This window comes from Dermacentor albipictus, chromosome 2 (assembly GCF_038994185.2).
Source record: "Dermacentor albipictus isolate Rhodes 1998 colony chromosome 2, USDA_Dalb.pri_finalv2, whole genome shotgun sequence".
Lineage (NCBI taxonomy): Eukaryota > Metazoa > Arthropoda > Arachnida > Ixodida > Ixodidae > Dermacentor > Dermacentor albipictus.
In genome coordinates this window covers 98,577,533-98,589,814 of record NC_091822.1, presented here as the reverse complement: position 1 = coordinate 98,589,814, position 12,282 = coordinate 98,577,533, and the positions used below count along the sequence as shown (strand labels likewise).

Below are 12,282 nucleotides of genomic sequence, written 5' to 3'. Positions count from 1 at the left end.
AAGGTTGCCACGCGATGGGACGTTGTGCTGACTGAGCAGGTTAGGCAGTCCAGGTTCCACCTGTGGTAATCTGCAAGCTCGGGCCCACGGCCCGACTGCTTACTCCCGCTAGCAGTGGACGCTGACTTCTTCGGCGCTCACTTGCGTCCGAACACCACCACACTGTAAACGGAAATAACTCCGACGTGGGAGTATACTGCTTGTCTTCTAGCGACCCCCGGCCCGGTTCGGAGTTTATTATGCTCCGTACGATCGGAGTAGAATTTTTACTCCGTGCGAGCGGAATTTTTGCGTGGAATTATGGGAGTTTTCTTTCTGTCTTTTTAATTTTTTGCTTTGCAAGGGCGGAGCTTTTTCGAGATGCAACGGGAGTATAAAAAGAGGCATCGCGTGAGTTTGCGCGAACATGTTGACATGCAGAGGCTGCTGGTCAAATTTCGAAATATGCACAGGAGACCGCGTCAAATTCGACGAAACAAGTCAATATGTCATGACATACATAAACATTTCAGAAACGCCCAATGCAGAAAATTGGAAGACATGCCACCTACACGCGATACTCTAGAAGCAACGGTGCCAGTATATATAGCCACAATACTGTGTGCCTCGAAACCGCCTAGGGAGCAGCTGTGCTGTTTTCAGAATTACGACTCACATGCTCGTTCATACGAGATCTGCCACTCTACCTTAATACCTTAATCAGCACAAAACTGTTAATTCAGAATAGTGAGAGAAAAAAGTTAATGATGTTTTTTTCAAAATTATGCCATTCTATGAGTGCTGAAGCGACTTCGCACACTGCCGGCCTTCGCGGCAAAAAAGTAGTGCGTTAGTTACAGAAAGCAACAAAAATGTAAGTGTGTGGGCTACATAGCAAAATTAAATTTTTGCGATATAGTGGTAGCGTAGCAAAAAATTATTACGCGTGAGCATGACCCGCAGGTGCCGACGTAACACCGAAAAATGCGTAGTCATACATTTTATACACCGCACTACTCGCTCTGCGTCCAAGCAATCTCTCTCGGCTGTGAAAAGAAGCTACATCGCTGATCTGTCGAGTGAATCCTTAAACTCGGAGCCAGCAGGCATGCGTCTAAATCAGTGTCTCGGATAGAGTGTAATGTTAATGCAATATCGGAAGCAACGACGTGACCAAAACCTATTTGCGCGATAACAATTCGATTCACATCGCTCAATAAGAAGCTTTATTTTCAGTACGCATACTTATGTCCTACCGTTTTTCTTCCGGTGAGGATATCCGTTCACAGATACATAAAAACAGTTGCTTGCACTCATTCTCACTGGCAACACAGCACCGCAACGAACTTGGGGTACACCATTCATACGCGACCACGGATGTCGTCGCTCGAACAGTGGCTGCTGTTGCCATTGCTACGCGGTCCTTTCAAACACTACACTGCACTCTAAAAATTTTAACACCCTTAAGGGTGTAAATGGCTTGTCCCATGGGTGACACCCTTTTTGGGTGTATTGCTACACCCCAAGCAAAGGGTGCACATTAACACCCCACAAAAGAAGGGGTGTTAATATGACGTCACCTCACCTATGGGTGTAAAGCAAACAACACCCTTTCTATATGGGGTGTAACACAGACAGCCACCCTTTCAATATAGGTGTAGCATGTGACAACACCCTTCCAAAAGGGTGTTATCCCTGCAAGTATTTTAGCGTTCACTACAGCCATGTAGTTAATGGGCAGACTAGCTGTTGTGAATGCTGCCTAGCCTTAGCTATGGTACTACCTTGTTCAGTATGAGCCAGAATCTGTGAGGCGTCGTCATATTGCGCTTCTGGTCCGTCATGTGGTAGCATAACGTGCGGCCCTTTCAGGAAAACAATTTAAGGTTTCGCCATTGCAGCAAGGCACACACGCCATGCTTTCGTAATCGTCCTCTGCAGTGATAGTACACTGCCGGCAGGATGCAGAGCGCAATAACAATGCGCGCTGCACTAAGGACACAGGATCTCCCGCACCTTGGTGCACCAGTACTTATAACTCCGTGGAAACAGCACACAGCCAAAAGCATAGTTACATGCATTTCAGAAATGATTAAAAACCTCCTTTTCTTGGTCAAAAATTTTCGCAACACCAGCTCGACCAGGAGGGAAAGACACCACAGCTCGCTGCTGTAGCTCATATTGAATGCAATAGAGCGCAAGCAATGCATGTATTGGCGACGGTAACAAGTGCAGTACTACAGAAGCATACGTTTGCCTGTCAAGCAGTTTTTTGCCGTTTTAAGCACATATTTTATACCTCTATTCATCAAAGTTGTCATTTATCTCCACGGGATGCTTCTACTAGTACCTTCACATATATGACTTAAAGGCAGCACTGAAAGCCCAAGAACAAAGTGCTTCCACGTCGAATAATCTTTCAGCATTTACGAACAAAACAGCATGTGTAGCTGTGCATGCTGTTCAATATATAAGCATGCACTGTTTTCTGAAATATACGTATGCTCCATTTACTGACAGTGACCTGCTTATACCCAATAACTTAGTGTATTTTTCACCATGTGCTTGCATTGAATATTCTACAGGCATTGTAAGTTAAGCTACCAGAATAACAATCAGCTATATCTAAGGTTACCTAATTGAACAAAATCATTGTAAAATTTGTGACGAAATGTCAAATATTTATTTCATTCAAGAGAAATGGTTACATAATAATGTTTGCACATTTTAAAAGTAAAAAGGAAGATGAGTAAAACCATACCAATACAAAGACATAAGCACCGAATAATGGCACAGGCTTGCTCAATTAAATTTTAAGCAGAACAGTTTTTTTAAATAACCTCACTACGAACTATCAAATGTTTTCATTTGAACAGCACTGCATCTTATTATAAAGCACAAAAATAACCGGTCACATAAGTAAGAACAAGTCTGAGTGTGTCTTTAACACAAGGATAAAAAGTTGGGCAAGTTGGTACAGTAACCTGATCTTGGATTGTAGCGCGAAGTGACACGGACACAGACTAGAAGCAGACAGGATGAGCGCTAACTCTCAACTAAATTTTTATTGAAACGAAGAATATATATATATATATATATATATATATATATATATATATATATATATATATATATATATATATATATATATATATATATGTGTGTGTGTGTGTGTGTGTGTGTGTGTGTGACTGCAAAAAACCGCAGCACATGTAAATGAATATTGAACACATTGTAGTAACATGAAGACGACAAACAAAAGCTATCAGCCATCAACTGCGTGGCAAATCTGAGTGCGAGCTATTCTCTTATCAAGTATACCTGTAGGCATTGCGACCAATGTGCTCCCAAGATGTATGAGGCATTAGTCATTGCAGAGTTGTAAGGACATGACAATCCTAGGATGATTATAGTCTTGAGGCTTTTTCCCCACTTTCCATCTTTTGAAACATGTATACTTTAGTCTTGACAACAAAAATGCTACAACTGGCGTGTGATAAGTTTTGCATCTTATTTCCTAGCAGCTCACTGAAAAGAGCCACGATGACAAGTTTAAATGCTGTTACCTCATCAGACATTCAAATTTCTTAAACACAAACAAAACCAGATAGGCATTAGAGTGAGCATCACTTAAATACATTACACTGGTTTAAAGTTATTGCACCACTTTGGGCCAGGTAAAAACGTTAGAAACATCAAAGATGTTAAGATTCTACGGCCAACCATGAAAACTAAATAAAAAAATCATTAAGCTGTCTTAAACGGGTACAGGAGCTTTACAACTGGCCATCTTGGTGATGGGCACACAGATAGATGAGCAGCCATTCCACTGAGACGAGAATGTTGAGGGCTTCGCATGGAAGTCTGTGAGACACTGCAGAGTAGTTCTTGGTCCACATGAAGGAGGTTGCTTGCATACACGTCTGGGCCACCATACTGAATGCAGTGTTACCGGAACCTTTTCCCCCTGCATTGTGGTAAAAAAGCATGGTTAAGTTTATACGATATTTAATATGCAAAAAAAGAGGTGAGGCATGCAGACAGGACACGAGAGTAGAGAAGTGAACACGAACGCGAAAAACATGAAAATTTTCATTAAATTGTTTTATTAGATAAAATTTTTATACTGTAAGTCATTCATTATGAGGGTTCATAACCGCAACACATTTATTATATAAGCAGGTAGAATTATCAGCTTGGTCAGTTTGTACAAGATCGTTTGAGGCAAGAAATCGAGTTTCACAAACACAACCTCAACATTCTTGATTGAAAAAAGAACACCTTAGATGACATGCAGTCCTGTGAGTGGGAATTGCACAGTTCAAGAAAAACAAATTAGAACTCGCAGACCGATCCTGAAAAAGGAATAAGCACGTGCTACTGCAAAAAGCGAATTAATTGGTAGGTTTTAGTAGCACAAGGGCATCTTTGGCCAATGAGCGCCAAGTCTATATTGCAAAAGATAAAGTTAGTGCATCTTTACAAAGCAAATATATAAAGATGACTAATGCCTCTCTGCACTAGTTGCTTTGCTCTAGCGTGAAGTCATTTTAATGCATGCACACGTACGTACACATGCTACACCCAAGTGTAACAGCTGCAGAATTAAAATTGGGCAGCAACAAAGTCGCAACCTTTAACCATTGATCACAAGCTGTACTAGTGACTGGAGGTAGTACCAATATCGCCAATGACTAGTTGCACTCTTTCTGCCCGACGTTATGCTGCTCTTGTTGTCAAAGATGAGTTACAGTCGGCATTGAGGGAAAGCTGCCCTCAAGAGCAGCTCTTATTTTTGTGTTATTTCTAACCAGAGACCAATGAAGTAATATATTTTTAGAAAGAGAATGACACCGAAAATTGAGTACGTAAAACATTTGGTACATTTTCCGGAATTAACTTGGGGGTTAACAGCTAAAGCGGCAATCCAGACACTAGAACATGTTTTGACATGTTTGCTACCAGTGAATGCTGGAAAATATGTTGGCATTCTGTAGTTTTGTGCAACAATGCAAAAGGGATTCTTAATAACTGAGGAAATAAATGGAAAAGTATCGTGAAGTATATTTTGTGAATGTAATGCAGAATCACTCAACTTCTGTTGCTATATAATCTCCACTTGATTAACCTGCACTTTCGGAACTAGTTCAGGAGGTACTGCTTTTCACTACTCATTCCACCAGTTCAACGTGGTAGCAACTGCACGTTGTGATTTGTTTTACTTAGTGCAGGCTATGTACATGGCGAGTTCACAGCATTCCCTGCACTCGGCCGAAAGGTAGTGCATGTTTACGCAGCAGGTGTGGTGCCGCTTCTGCACGAGCGAGGCGCAGAAATCAGAGCTTCATACAATAATTACTAGAGGGAACTCTGACGTTAGTGTCCACAGGAGATCAAACAAGAACGGCTGTACCAGCATGGAAATTATGGGAAGTACATGGATTTGCCTAAACTTCGTCTGTTTGGCTTCAAACGGCTTTATGACTTTGTATTCTAGTCATTTTCAACAATATACTGTGTAATAAATAAATAAACATTAAAATCGTCCGACGACAGGATTCAAACACAGGAACTCTAGAACAGAAGTTTGATATTGAAACCATTAAGCGACGGAGGCATGTAACGACAAGCGAGTGCAACGCCCTGATGAATTTATCGCGGGCATACTAGTGCCTTGAGACGCTTGGTGCCCTTCGATTTGGCTACCTGGACAAGCTCAATCGTTGCAATTAATAGCAATTGTGCGTGTTGGCGGCGTCTTCTGCACTTCGAAGAGTATAGACTGCGCTTAAATTTACGACAATAAGATTTATATAGCGTATAATATACGAAGCCACAAGAACGTCTGAATTCACAAGCACGAATATCAGACAAATCCATGTGCTTCCCATCATTCCCATTGTGGTACGACTCCAGCACCAGAGTTGCCTCTAGTAATTACTGTAAGAAACTATGGCAGAAACAGGAGTCATAAACTAAGTTTTGCAGTCCCATAATTCTTACTGGTCATTAATTCCAAGTTTTAGTGCAGTCACATGTCTAGTAGGCAATTGTGGTATTTTGCATAAACATTGCCAAGCCAACTGCGATGAATATTCACTATGGTAAATTGTTTATGATCGAGTAGCATAGACTACTGAAGCAATCTCTGGAAGGCAAGTTAAGTAATTTTCTTATTAGCAGCCTTTAAACAGCATTCGAGCATATGACAATTGCACCTCAGATATGCAGATAATGTTTCCTTGACTCAGCAAGAAGCGATGCTTCATGTTCCACGAGGCTACTTCTATCAAAGCAGTATTGGTGCTCTCTAAAAACAATGCCAATGCAGATGATCCAAATATTTTTCAGGGGCAACAGTTATGCCTGAAATCATGCTAGATTAGTTTTTTTAAACACATGCTCAGACCATGTTAGAAGTGCTTCTTAAAGTCCTCCTATTTATTAGACTAGTCATATATCTGTACACAAAGGCTACTAATTAGGTCCCATGCTATATCATCATCTTAACAAAAACTTCAATTAGTAATACACACGCTGTGATAAGATCTGAGACCACATTGAGATGCTGAACAAGGTGAATTCATTATTTTTTAAATGAAGCTCCTGTTCTTCCAAACGAGAAGAAAGGATACTGAGGGTCAAAATTTTTCTGAATCACAGCTGGAAGATGCCAGGGTAGGCACGTGGAAACTTACTTGTAATTTTCTATTTAAATGTGCGAATGATAAAGGGAAAGGAAAATGGTAAAAAAAACAACCAGGCATGGGAGGAGAACGAACCTACAGCCTTTGCATTAGGCATGCGATGCACTAAGCACTGTACCACCGAGGCAGCATTCAACCGTCCACAATGGCCCCTCAGATTGTCGACGCTCGAACACGGCCGTAGTACCACAGTGGTTAGTATATCACATGCGTAATGTGAATGTTATGGGTCCGTTCCCCAGCCACAGGTGGATATCTTTTAATCCACTTTCACTTACCTAGAATTTATCATTTCTATACTTCATATAAAAAACTTAAAACATGTTCCTGTATGCTTTCCTTGGCCTCATTATCTGCTGGCTTCTTCCAGTTCTGTTACTTCCAACACTTATACATATTCTAATCCTGTAAGTAAACAGTTTTGCATGATGCTGGAATGCAATATAAAACATTATTGCAGGGCCGTGTTATGTAGGATGCCTTACATTGCCCAGGCAAGGTGTATTAATGTCCATATGAAAAAAAAAACAATTCCCACTCTAGGCAGAAATGCTGTGTACTGCTGTGTGCAACAGGGTTTAACGAAAACAACTTGTTCAGAAATAAAGCCACCAAACAACGAGGAAATATGAAAACTAGATGAAAATTTGTGCAGTTGCATGTTACAAAATTAGCACAGCAACAGATGAAGACATAATGAAGGAAGCACGAAGATGGTTTATTTTGGAAAACACGAGGCAATATACTTGAAAGATGCATATTAGCTTACACGTGGATAAATATTGTTTATGTAGCAGCTAAACTACGCACAGGCCTAGAGCACACTGATACAAGGTGTCGAGCATGTAAATCTTATCATGCCCTTAAGTCAAAGAAACATGGCTGTTTCTCATGAGTCGCTAGACATGGCTGGCTCACACAACTTAGCCACTTCTATATATGCCTTGTAATTACCAGGTGGTCTGTATGACATGCGCAAGCTTTAAATATGTATAAGTGCCACGTAGCCAGACAGCACCAAGGTAATGTCGTTTGCCATCGTTTTGAGGAAGTGAAACCAATTCTTGCATTTTTCGTAATTAGGTAATTAGTTATTAACAATTATTTAACTGATCAAATATTTTATTCAAAGCAAAAGTGTCAGTGCGAAAATTGTAGAGCATCCTGAAAAATTCCCAATCCAGCTCTCTACTGCTCAGTAGGTGCAACAAATTTTTTTTCAAGCTTGAAAGAAGCCAGTGAACACATGCATGAAGTACCGTGCAGCTAACCGCTTGTGCACCTGAACACCATTTGGCTCTTCCTTTCATGCTTGAAAAAAACTTTTTGAAAAGAATATTTTAGGAATTGATTATTTATTATTGACTATGTATTAGGCAAAATGCATCAAATAGTGTGACTGCCACTTCCATTTTCGGCGACATGAATTGACTCCATTTGCATGTCCAAATCCAGCTATACATGGTGTGTGTTTTGAGCTGGTTCTGTAATTTAAACTGGTTTTGACTAATTGAAGCTTCACACCCTAATAATGGAATCAGCCTAAAAAGAAATTGGTACATAAACAGTCGCTGTCAGTACTGCATACTCCTTTAACTTAGTGCAAAGTGCTTGTGAGCCAAGAAGTCGGTAGTTCTAAGCAGTATTTCTCATTTTGACCTGGTGTTATAGCCCACTTACTATGATGCCATGCTGCTCAGTCATGCTGGTCCCAGCTTCAATCTAGGCCATGGCAGCTGCCCTCCAATTAGGGTAAAATGCAATAACGCTTATGCACTTAGATTCAGGTGTACATAAAAGAAGCCAGGTTCTCAAAACTTTAGGTTTCGGAATGTAAAAGCCCATAATTTTATTTTAAAATGTAAAGGTGCTTTATTAGGAGCAGGGGCATCATTTTGAACTTTTACTGCACTGCCATGGCACCAAGAAGCTCCAAGTAAATAAAAACAATTTCTTAGACAATGTACATATCTTGCAAACATTTACAAACACTTCTCTGCATGCACCTCTGTTGCTGTTTTATTTAGATCCGTATGCCAAGGCGGGTTATGATGTTAGAACATGTTTCAAACTTTTTTTTTACCGCTATAAAGTTGTTGGTTATTTTGCATCTCACTGTGTGTCGAACGCACATTTCAGTGCATCAATTTCTTCAGAAAGTGCACTCCTCTTTATCTATTTGTGCATGCAAAAATGGTTCAGAAGAACTGCTTTCTGAAGGTCTGTATAACAAGCAAAAAACAATTCTATGTAGGCTGCACAAAGAGAAAGGATTGGTTTGTAAATATGTTATTTAGTTCTTAAAAAAAGGAGGCAGCTGTCAGTGTTCTGTTCCAAAGTAAAAATTGCCCCTACCTGGCTCTGCTTCATTTTCCGATGTTGATGGTCCATTCGGGGGCACTCAACTGATAGGCTGAACTTTGGCGATGTCGGGTGTGCTGTCACCAGGCCCAAGGTCGATCGACATCCTCACCAAAAGTCGAGTCCAAACGCTATAAAAGAAATATCTAATCATTTTGCTGTCAGTTTTGTCATCTTGCGTGTTTCACACACTGCCGTCAGTGAAATATTTCGTCACTTGGATACTGAAAGAAATTCAAGCATTTTCTGGCAGCCAAGCTGATGATGATAATGTGTGGTAGTTTATGGCGCAAGGGCCAGGTTTGGCCAAAGAGCACCATGACAAGTGGTAATGTTGATGTATTATGGAAGATGTGACTTCGCTGTAAACTGGCCTAAAATTGTCGCTGTAAAGTGCGTAAAATCTACGTGCTATAAAATTATGGCGATGACTAATGACGAATAATATGAACATTAAAATCCATCGTGGAAGAATGATGCAAAATAGAAAATATATAGGATGGTAAAATTACTTGGAGCACTGCTGCCTCGCCAGAGCCCTTGAAACACAAGGGCCTAGAGGCATGTGCTATACGAAAGAGCTATCACAGCGGCATCCTCTGAAGAGAGGGCGGCAGCCAAGCTCAATACACAGTCAATGGAGAACATTAAAAAACAAATGCAGTTGTCACATTAGATTGATCAAGTACAGCAGAAATGGAAAATAAATCAGTGATACTGTGCCTGTTGGCTTTGAATGCAAGAAACGTAAAAACAGGAACTTGCAGCCACGCCACTTTGAATTTCCCGCGCTTGCTACACCTCACAAGTTTGGCATCGTCCGGTATTCGGGGATAGTACCCGCTTAAAAGCAAGATGAACGAGCGTCGGCATAAATTAACAGGATACTTAACCGGGCAATATTGGCGCATAAAACAACTCACGTAGCGAAGCTACTGTCAATTACCCGATGACGCATCTGCGCGTGGTGCGGTGTGGGCGAACAATTCAATAAGGAATGAGAGTTTCACTTGTTTCACGCCTACTAAGCTAAGACAGAATGTGAGTTTCTTACTAAACTATACTGGATATTTACGCTCCATATAAAACGCTGGAAATTTTGTTACGTCACATTGCATACATATAAGTGAGGAAATTGCTTTTAGTGTGTTCTGGCCAGAGGGCATGTAGCAGCAACCACTCTCATGCAACAAAAAGCATTAAACTGGTACTCGCGGCACGGAAAACAAACACATCCAGCGCCAACGTTACGCCTCTTCGAGTCAGAACTAAGCACGATCAAGCCAGTTTTCTAGCCTTCACAACGCCATGAACACGACCAACATCGAGCGAAACAACTCTCTGCGCTCGAAAATTATTACCGCTTCCATTTACATACCTATCGCAGCCACAAGCAAAAGTCGATGGGCTAGCTGTCCACAAGCCGCAGGTTAGACTGAAAGCAACACATTGCGGTAACGAAAAACAATTTCCACGCTGACTTAGCAGCCGCGGTGTGCTCTAAGTGCCAAAGTTCTCGTTTGCCGCTCGAAATTCACACCATGATGACGGGCACTGCATCTTTCACATGAAATATTTCACGCTTTGCTCCGGAGCTCAATAGGAGGGCGAAACGCATTTGCACGTACCTGAAATCCGCATGCCGGAAACCCGTCGACGCTTCCGAGAACGGGGCGCACAGCCATGCACCCGTACGGCGGCTTGACTTGGACGTGAGGCACTTCTATCAAACATTTCACATGCGACATGTTTCACACCGATTGCGCGAGCACCAGAAAATGACGCAGGCCGCATTGCGACGCCGAGCAGACGTGCAGCCACCGATGAGCTGTGTGCGCGGATTGCAGAGAACAAAACCATACGAAACCTTAGGCGCGAGAAGATGGCGGCTCTTGTTGCGGAGACGAAGCGAAGCAATGACGCGCGAATGAATGTTGCCAACTGTTGGTTCCTCGTTACGCCGGCGGTGGCGGCTTTAGTGGCGTGTGTTGCGGCTGTCTAATTTTGTATTTCTTTTCCTCAAACAGTATAGCTAAGATCAGTTCTTTGTTTGAATTTTAGCTGTGTCGTTTGGCATTGTCTTTGTCTTTTTATGCTATTAGGCGGCCAATTATGGCCTCTCAAGTTCGCGCGCGCCAGCTTCGCGCGCAAATCTCAGAGGCCATAAGACAACTCGTTAGGAGATGCCGTTATGGTCGTTGTTAACGTTTCATCATCCTTTCTTCAACTGAGATAGAAAGGTAGTGTCCCTTTTCCCGGGGTTGGGAGGGGGTGATCAAGACGGCATCGCTCAGCGGGGGAGTAGGTTGGTGTTGGTTCTTATCGCGAAATTCGCGAACCCTGCAATTTTTTTTATAACGTAAGCATTTCTGTATTTCCCCAACAAGAAAAACCATCCGTCCGTCAGTCCGTACAGCACGATATCTTTCAACATAGAACCCGCAGCAGCGAGTGAATTCACCTTCGTGCTAGCTCTCGCTTCAACGCGACCGAAGCGGCGAGAACACTGCGCTCACGAAGCTTTCAGCTTATGCCGCACTATGCGCTTTTCGCAGATCACTTTCAAGATAGGTGTCCGCGCGTCTGTTTTCAAAGCGAAGTAAACGGTGAGAACACAGCGCGTGAAGTTTTCAGCAGTGGGAACACTCTGTCCACAATGCAGTTCGCTTTCAAGATACGGTTCGCGCGGCCGTGCCACAAGCAGCCGCCGCCGGAGAACGGTTGATAATGGTTCGTCGCGGATGCGGAGGGCTAAAGAGCGATAACGGCTCAAAACGAACGGAACGTCACCAGCGCGCCTGGCCCCGCCACCTGCAGTACTTCGCTTGCGCCGCCGGCCAGAGCAGCTCGTGTCGCCGCGGCGCTGTCGCTTATACTTGTCGGATCAAGTCTCAAAACATTGATAACGACATGGACTGCGTGTAGATGAGGAAGAGTCACAATGCTTACGCACACGTAGACAAATCCGAGAGGAGTTGCTGTGTGATTTTTTTACTGGAAATCTACAGTCAGCGGTGGAACCCAGAGTTGACAATGCCTGTAAGAGGGGTGCCAAGCTTTTTTTTTTTGTGTGTGTGAGAGAGTCTTGCCCAGCTCCCAAAGATCTGCTCAAGATAAGACTTGCTGATGGCTGTATGTGTTTTTTTTTTATTGTCGCATGCCCTCGAACCGCCACGAATCCTACAGTGTAATGGCATTAGAGCAGTATTCACGTCCAAAGGGAAATGCAGCCGGT

The 12,282-nt window shown here is 42.4% G+C and overlaps 1 long non-coding RNA gene across 2 annotated transcripts; it reads right to left on the bottom strand.

Moving 5' to 3' along the window:
- Positions 1-3,436: 3,436 nt before the first annotated feature.
- LOC139055497 (uncharacterized) lies at positions 3,437-10,898 on the bottom strand. Of its 2 annotated transcripts, none has more exons than XR_011511807.1 (3): positions 10,676-10,898; positions 9,042-9,178; positions 3,437-3,946 (listed from the first exon to the last, which is right to left on the bottom strand). It is a non-coding gene; the product is annotated as an uncharacterized lncRNA (long non-coding RNA). The 2 variants fall into 2 exon arrangements; XR_011511808.1 differs by lacking the exon at positions 10,676-10,898 and adding an exon at positions 10,426-10,606.
- Positions 10,899-12,282: the final 1,384 nt, after the last annotated feature.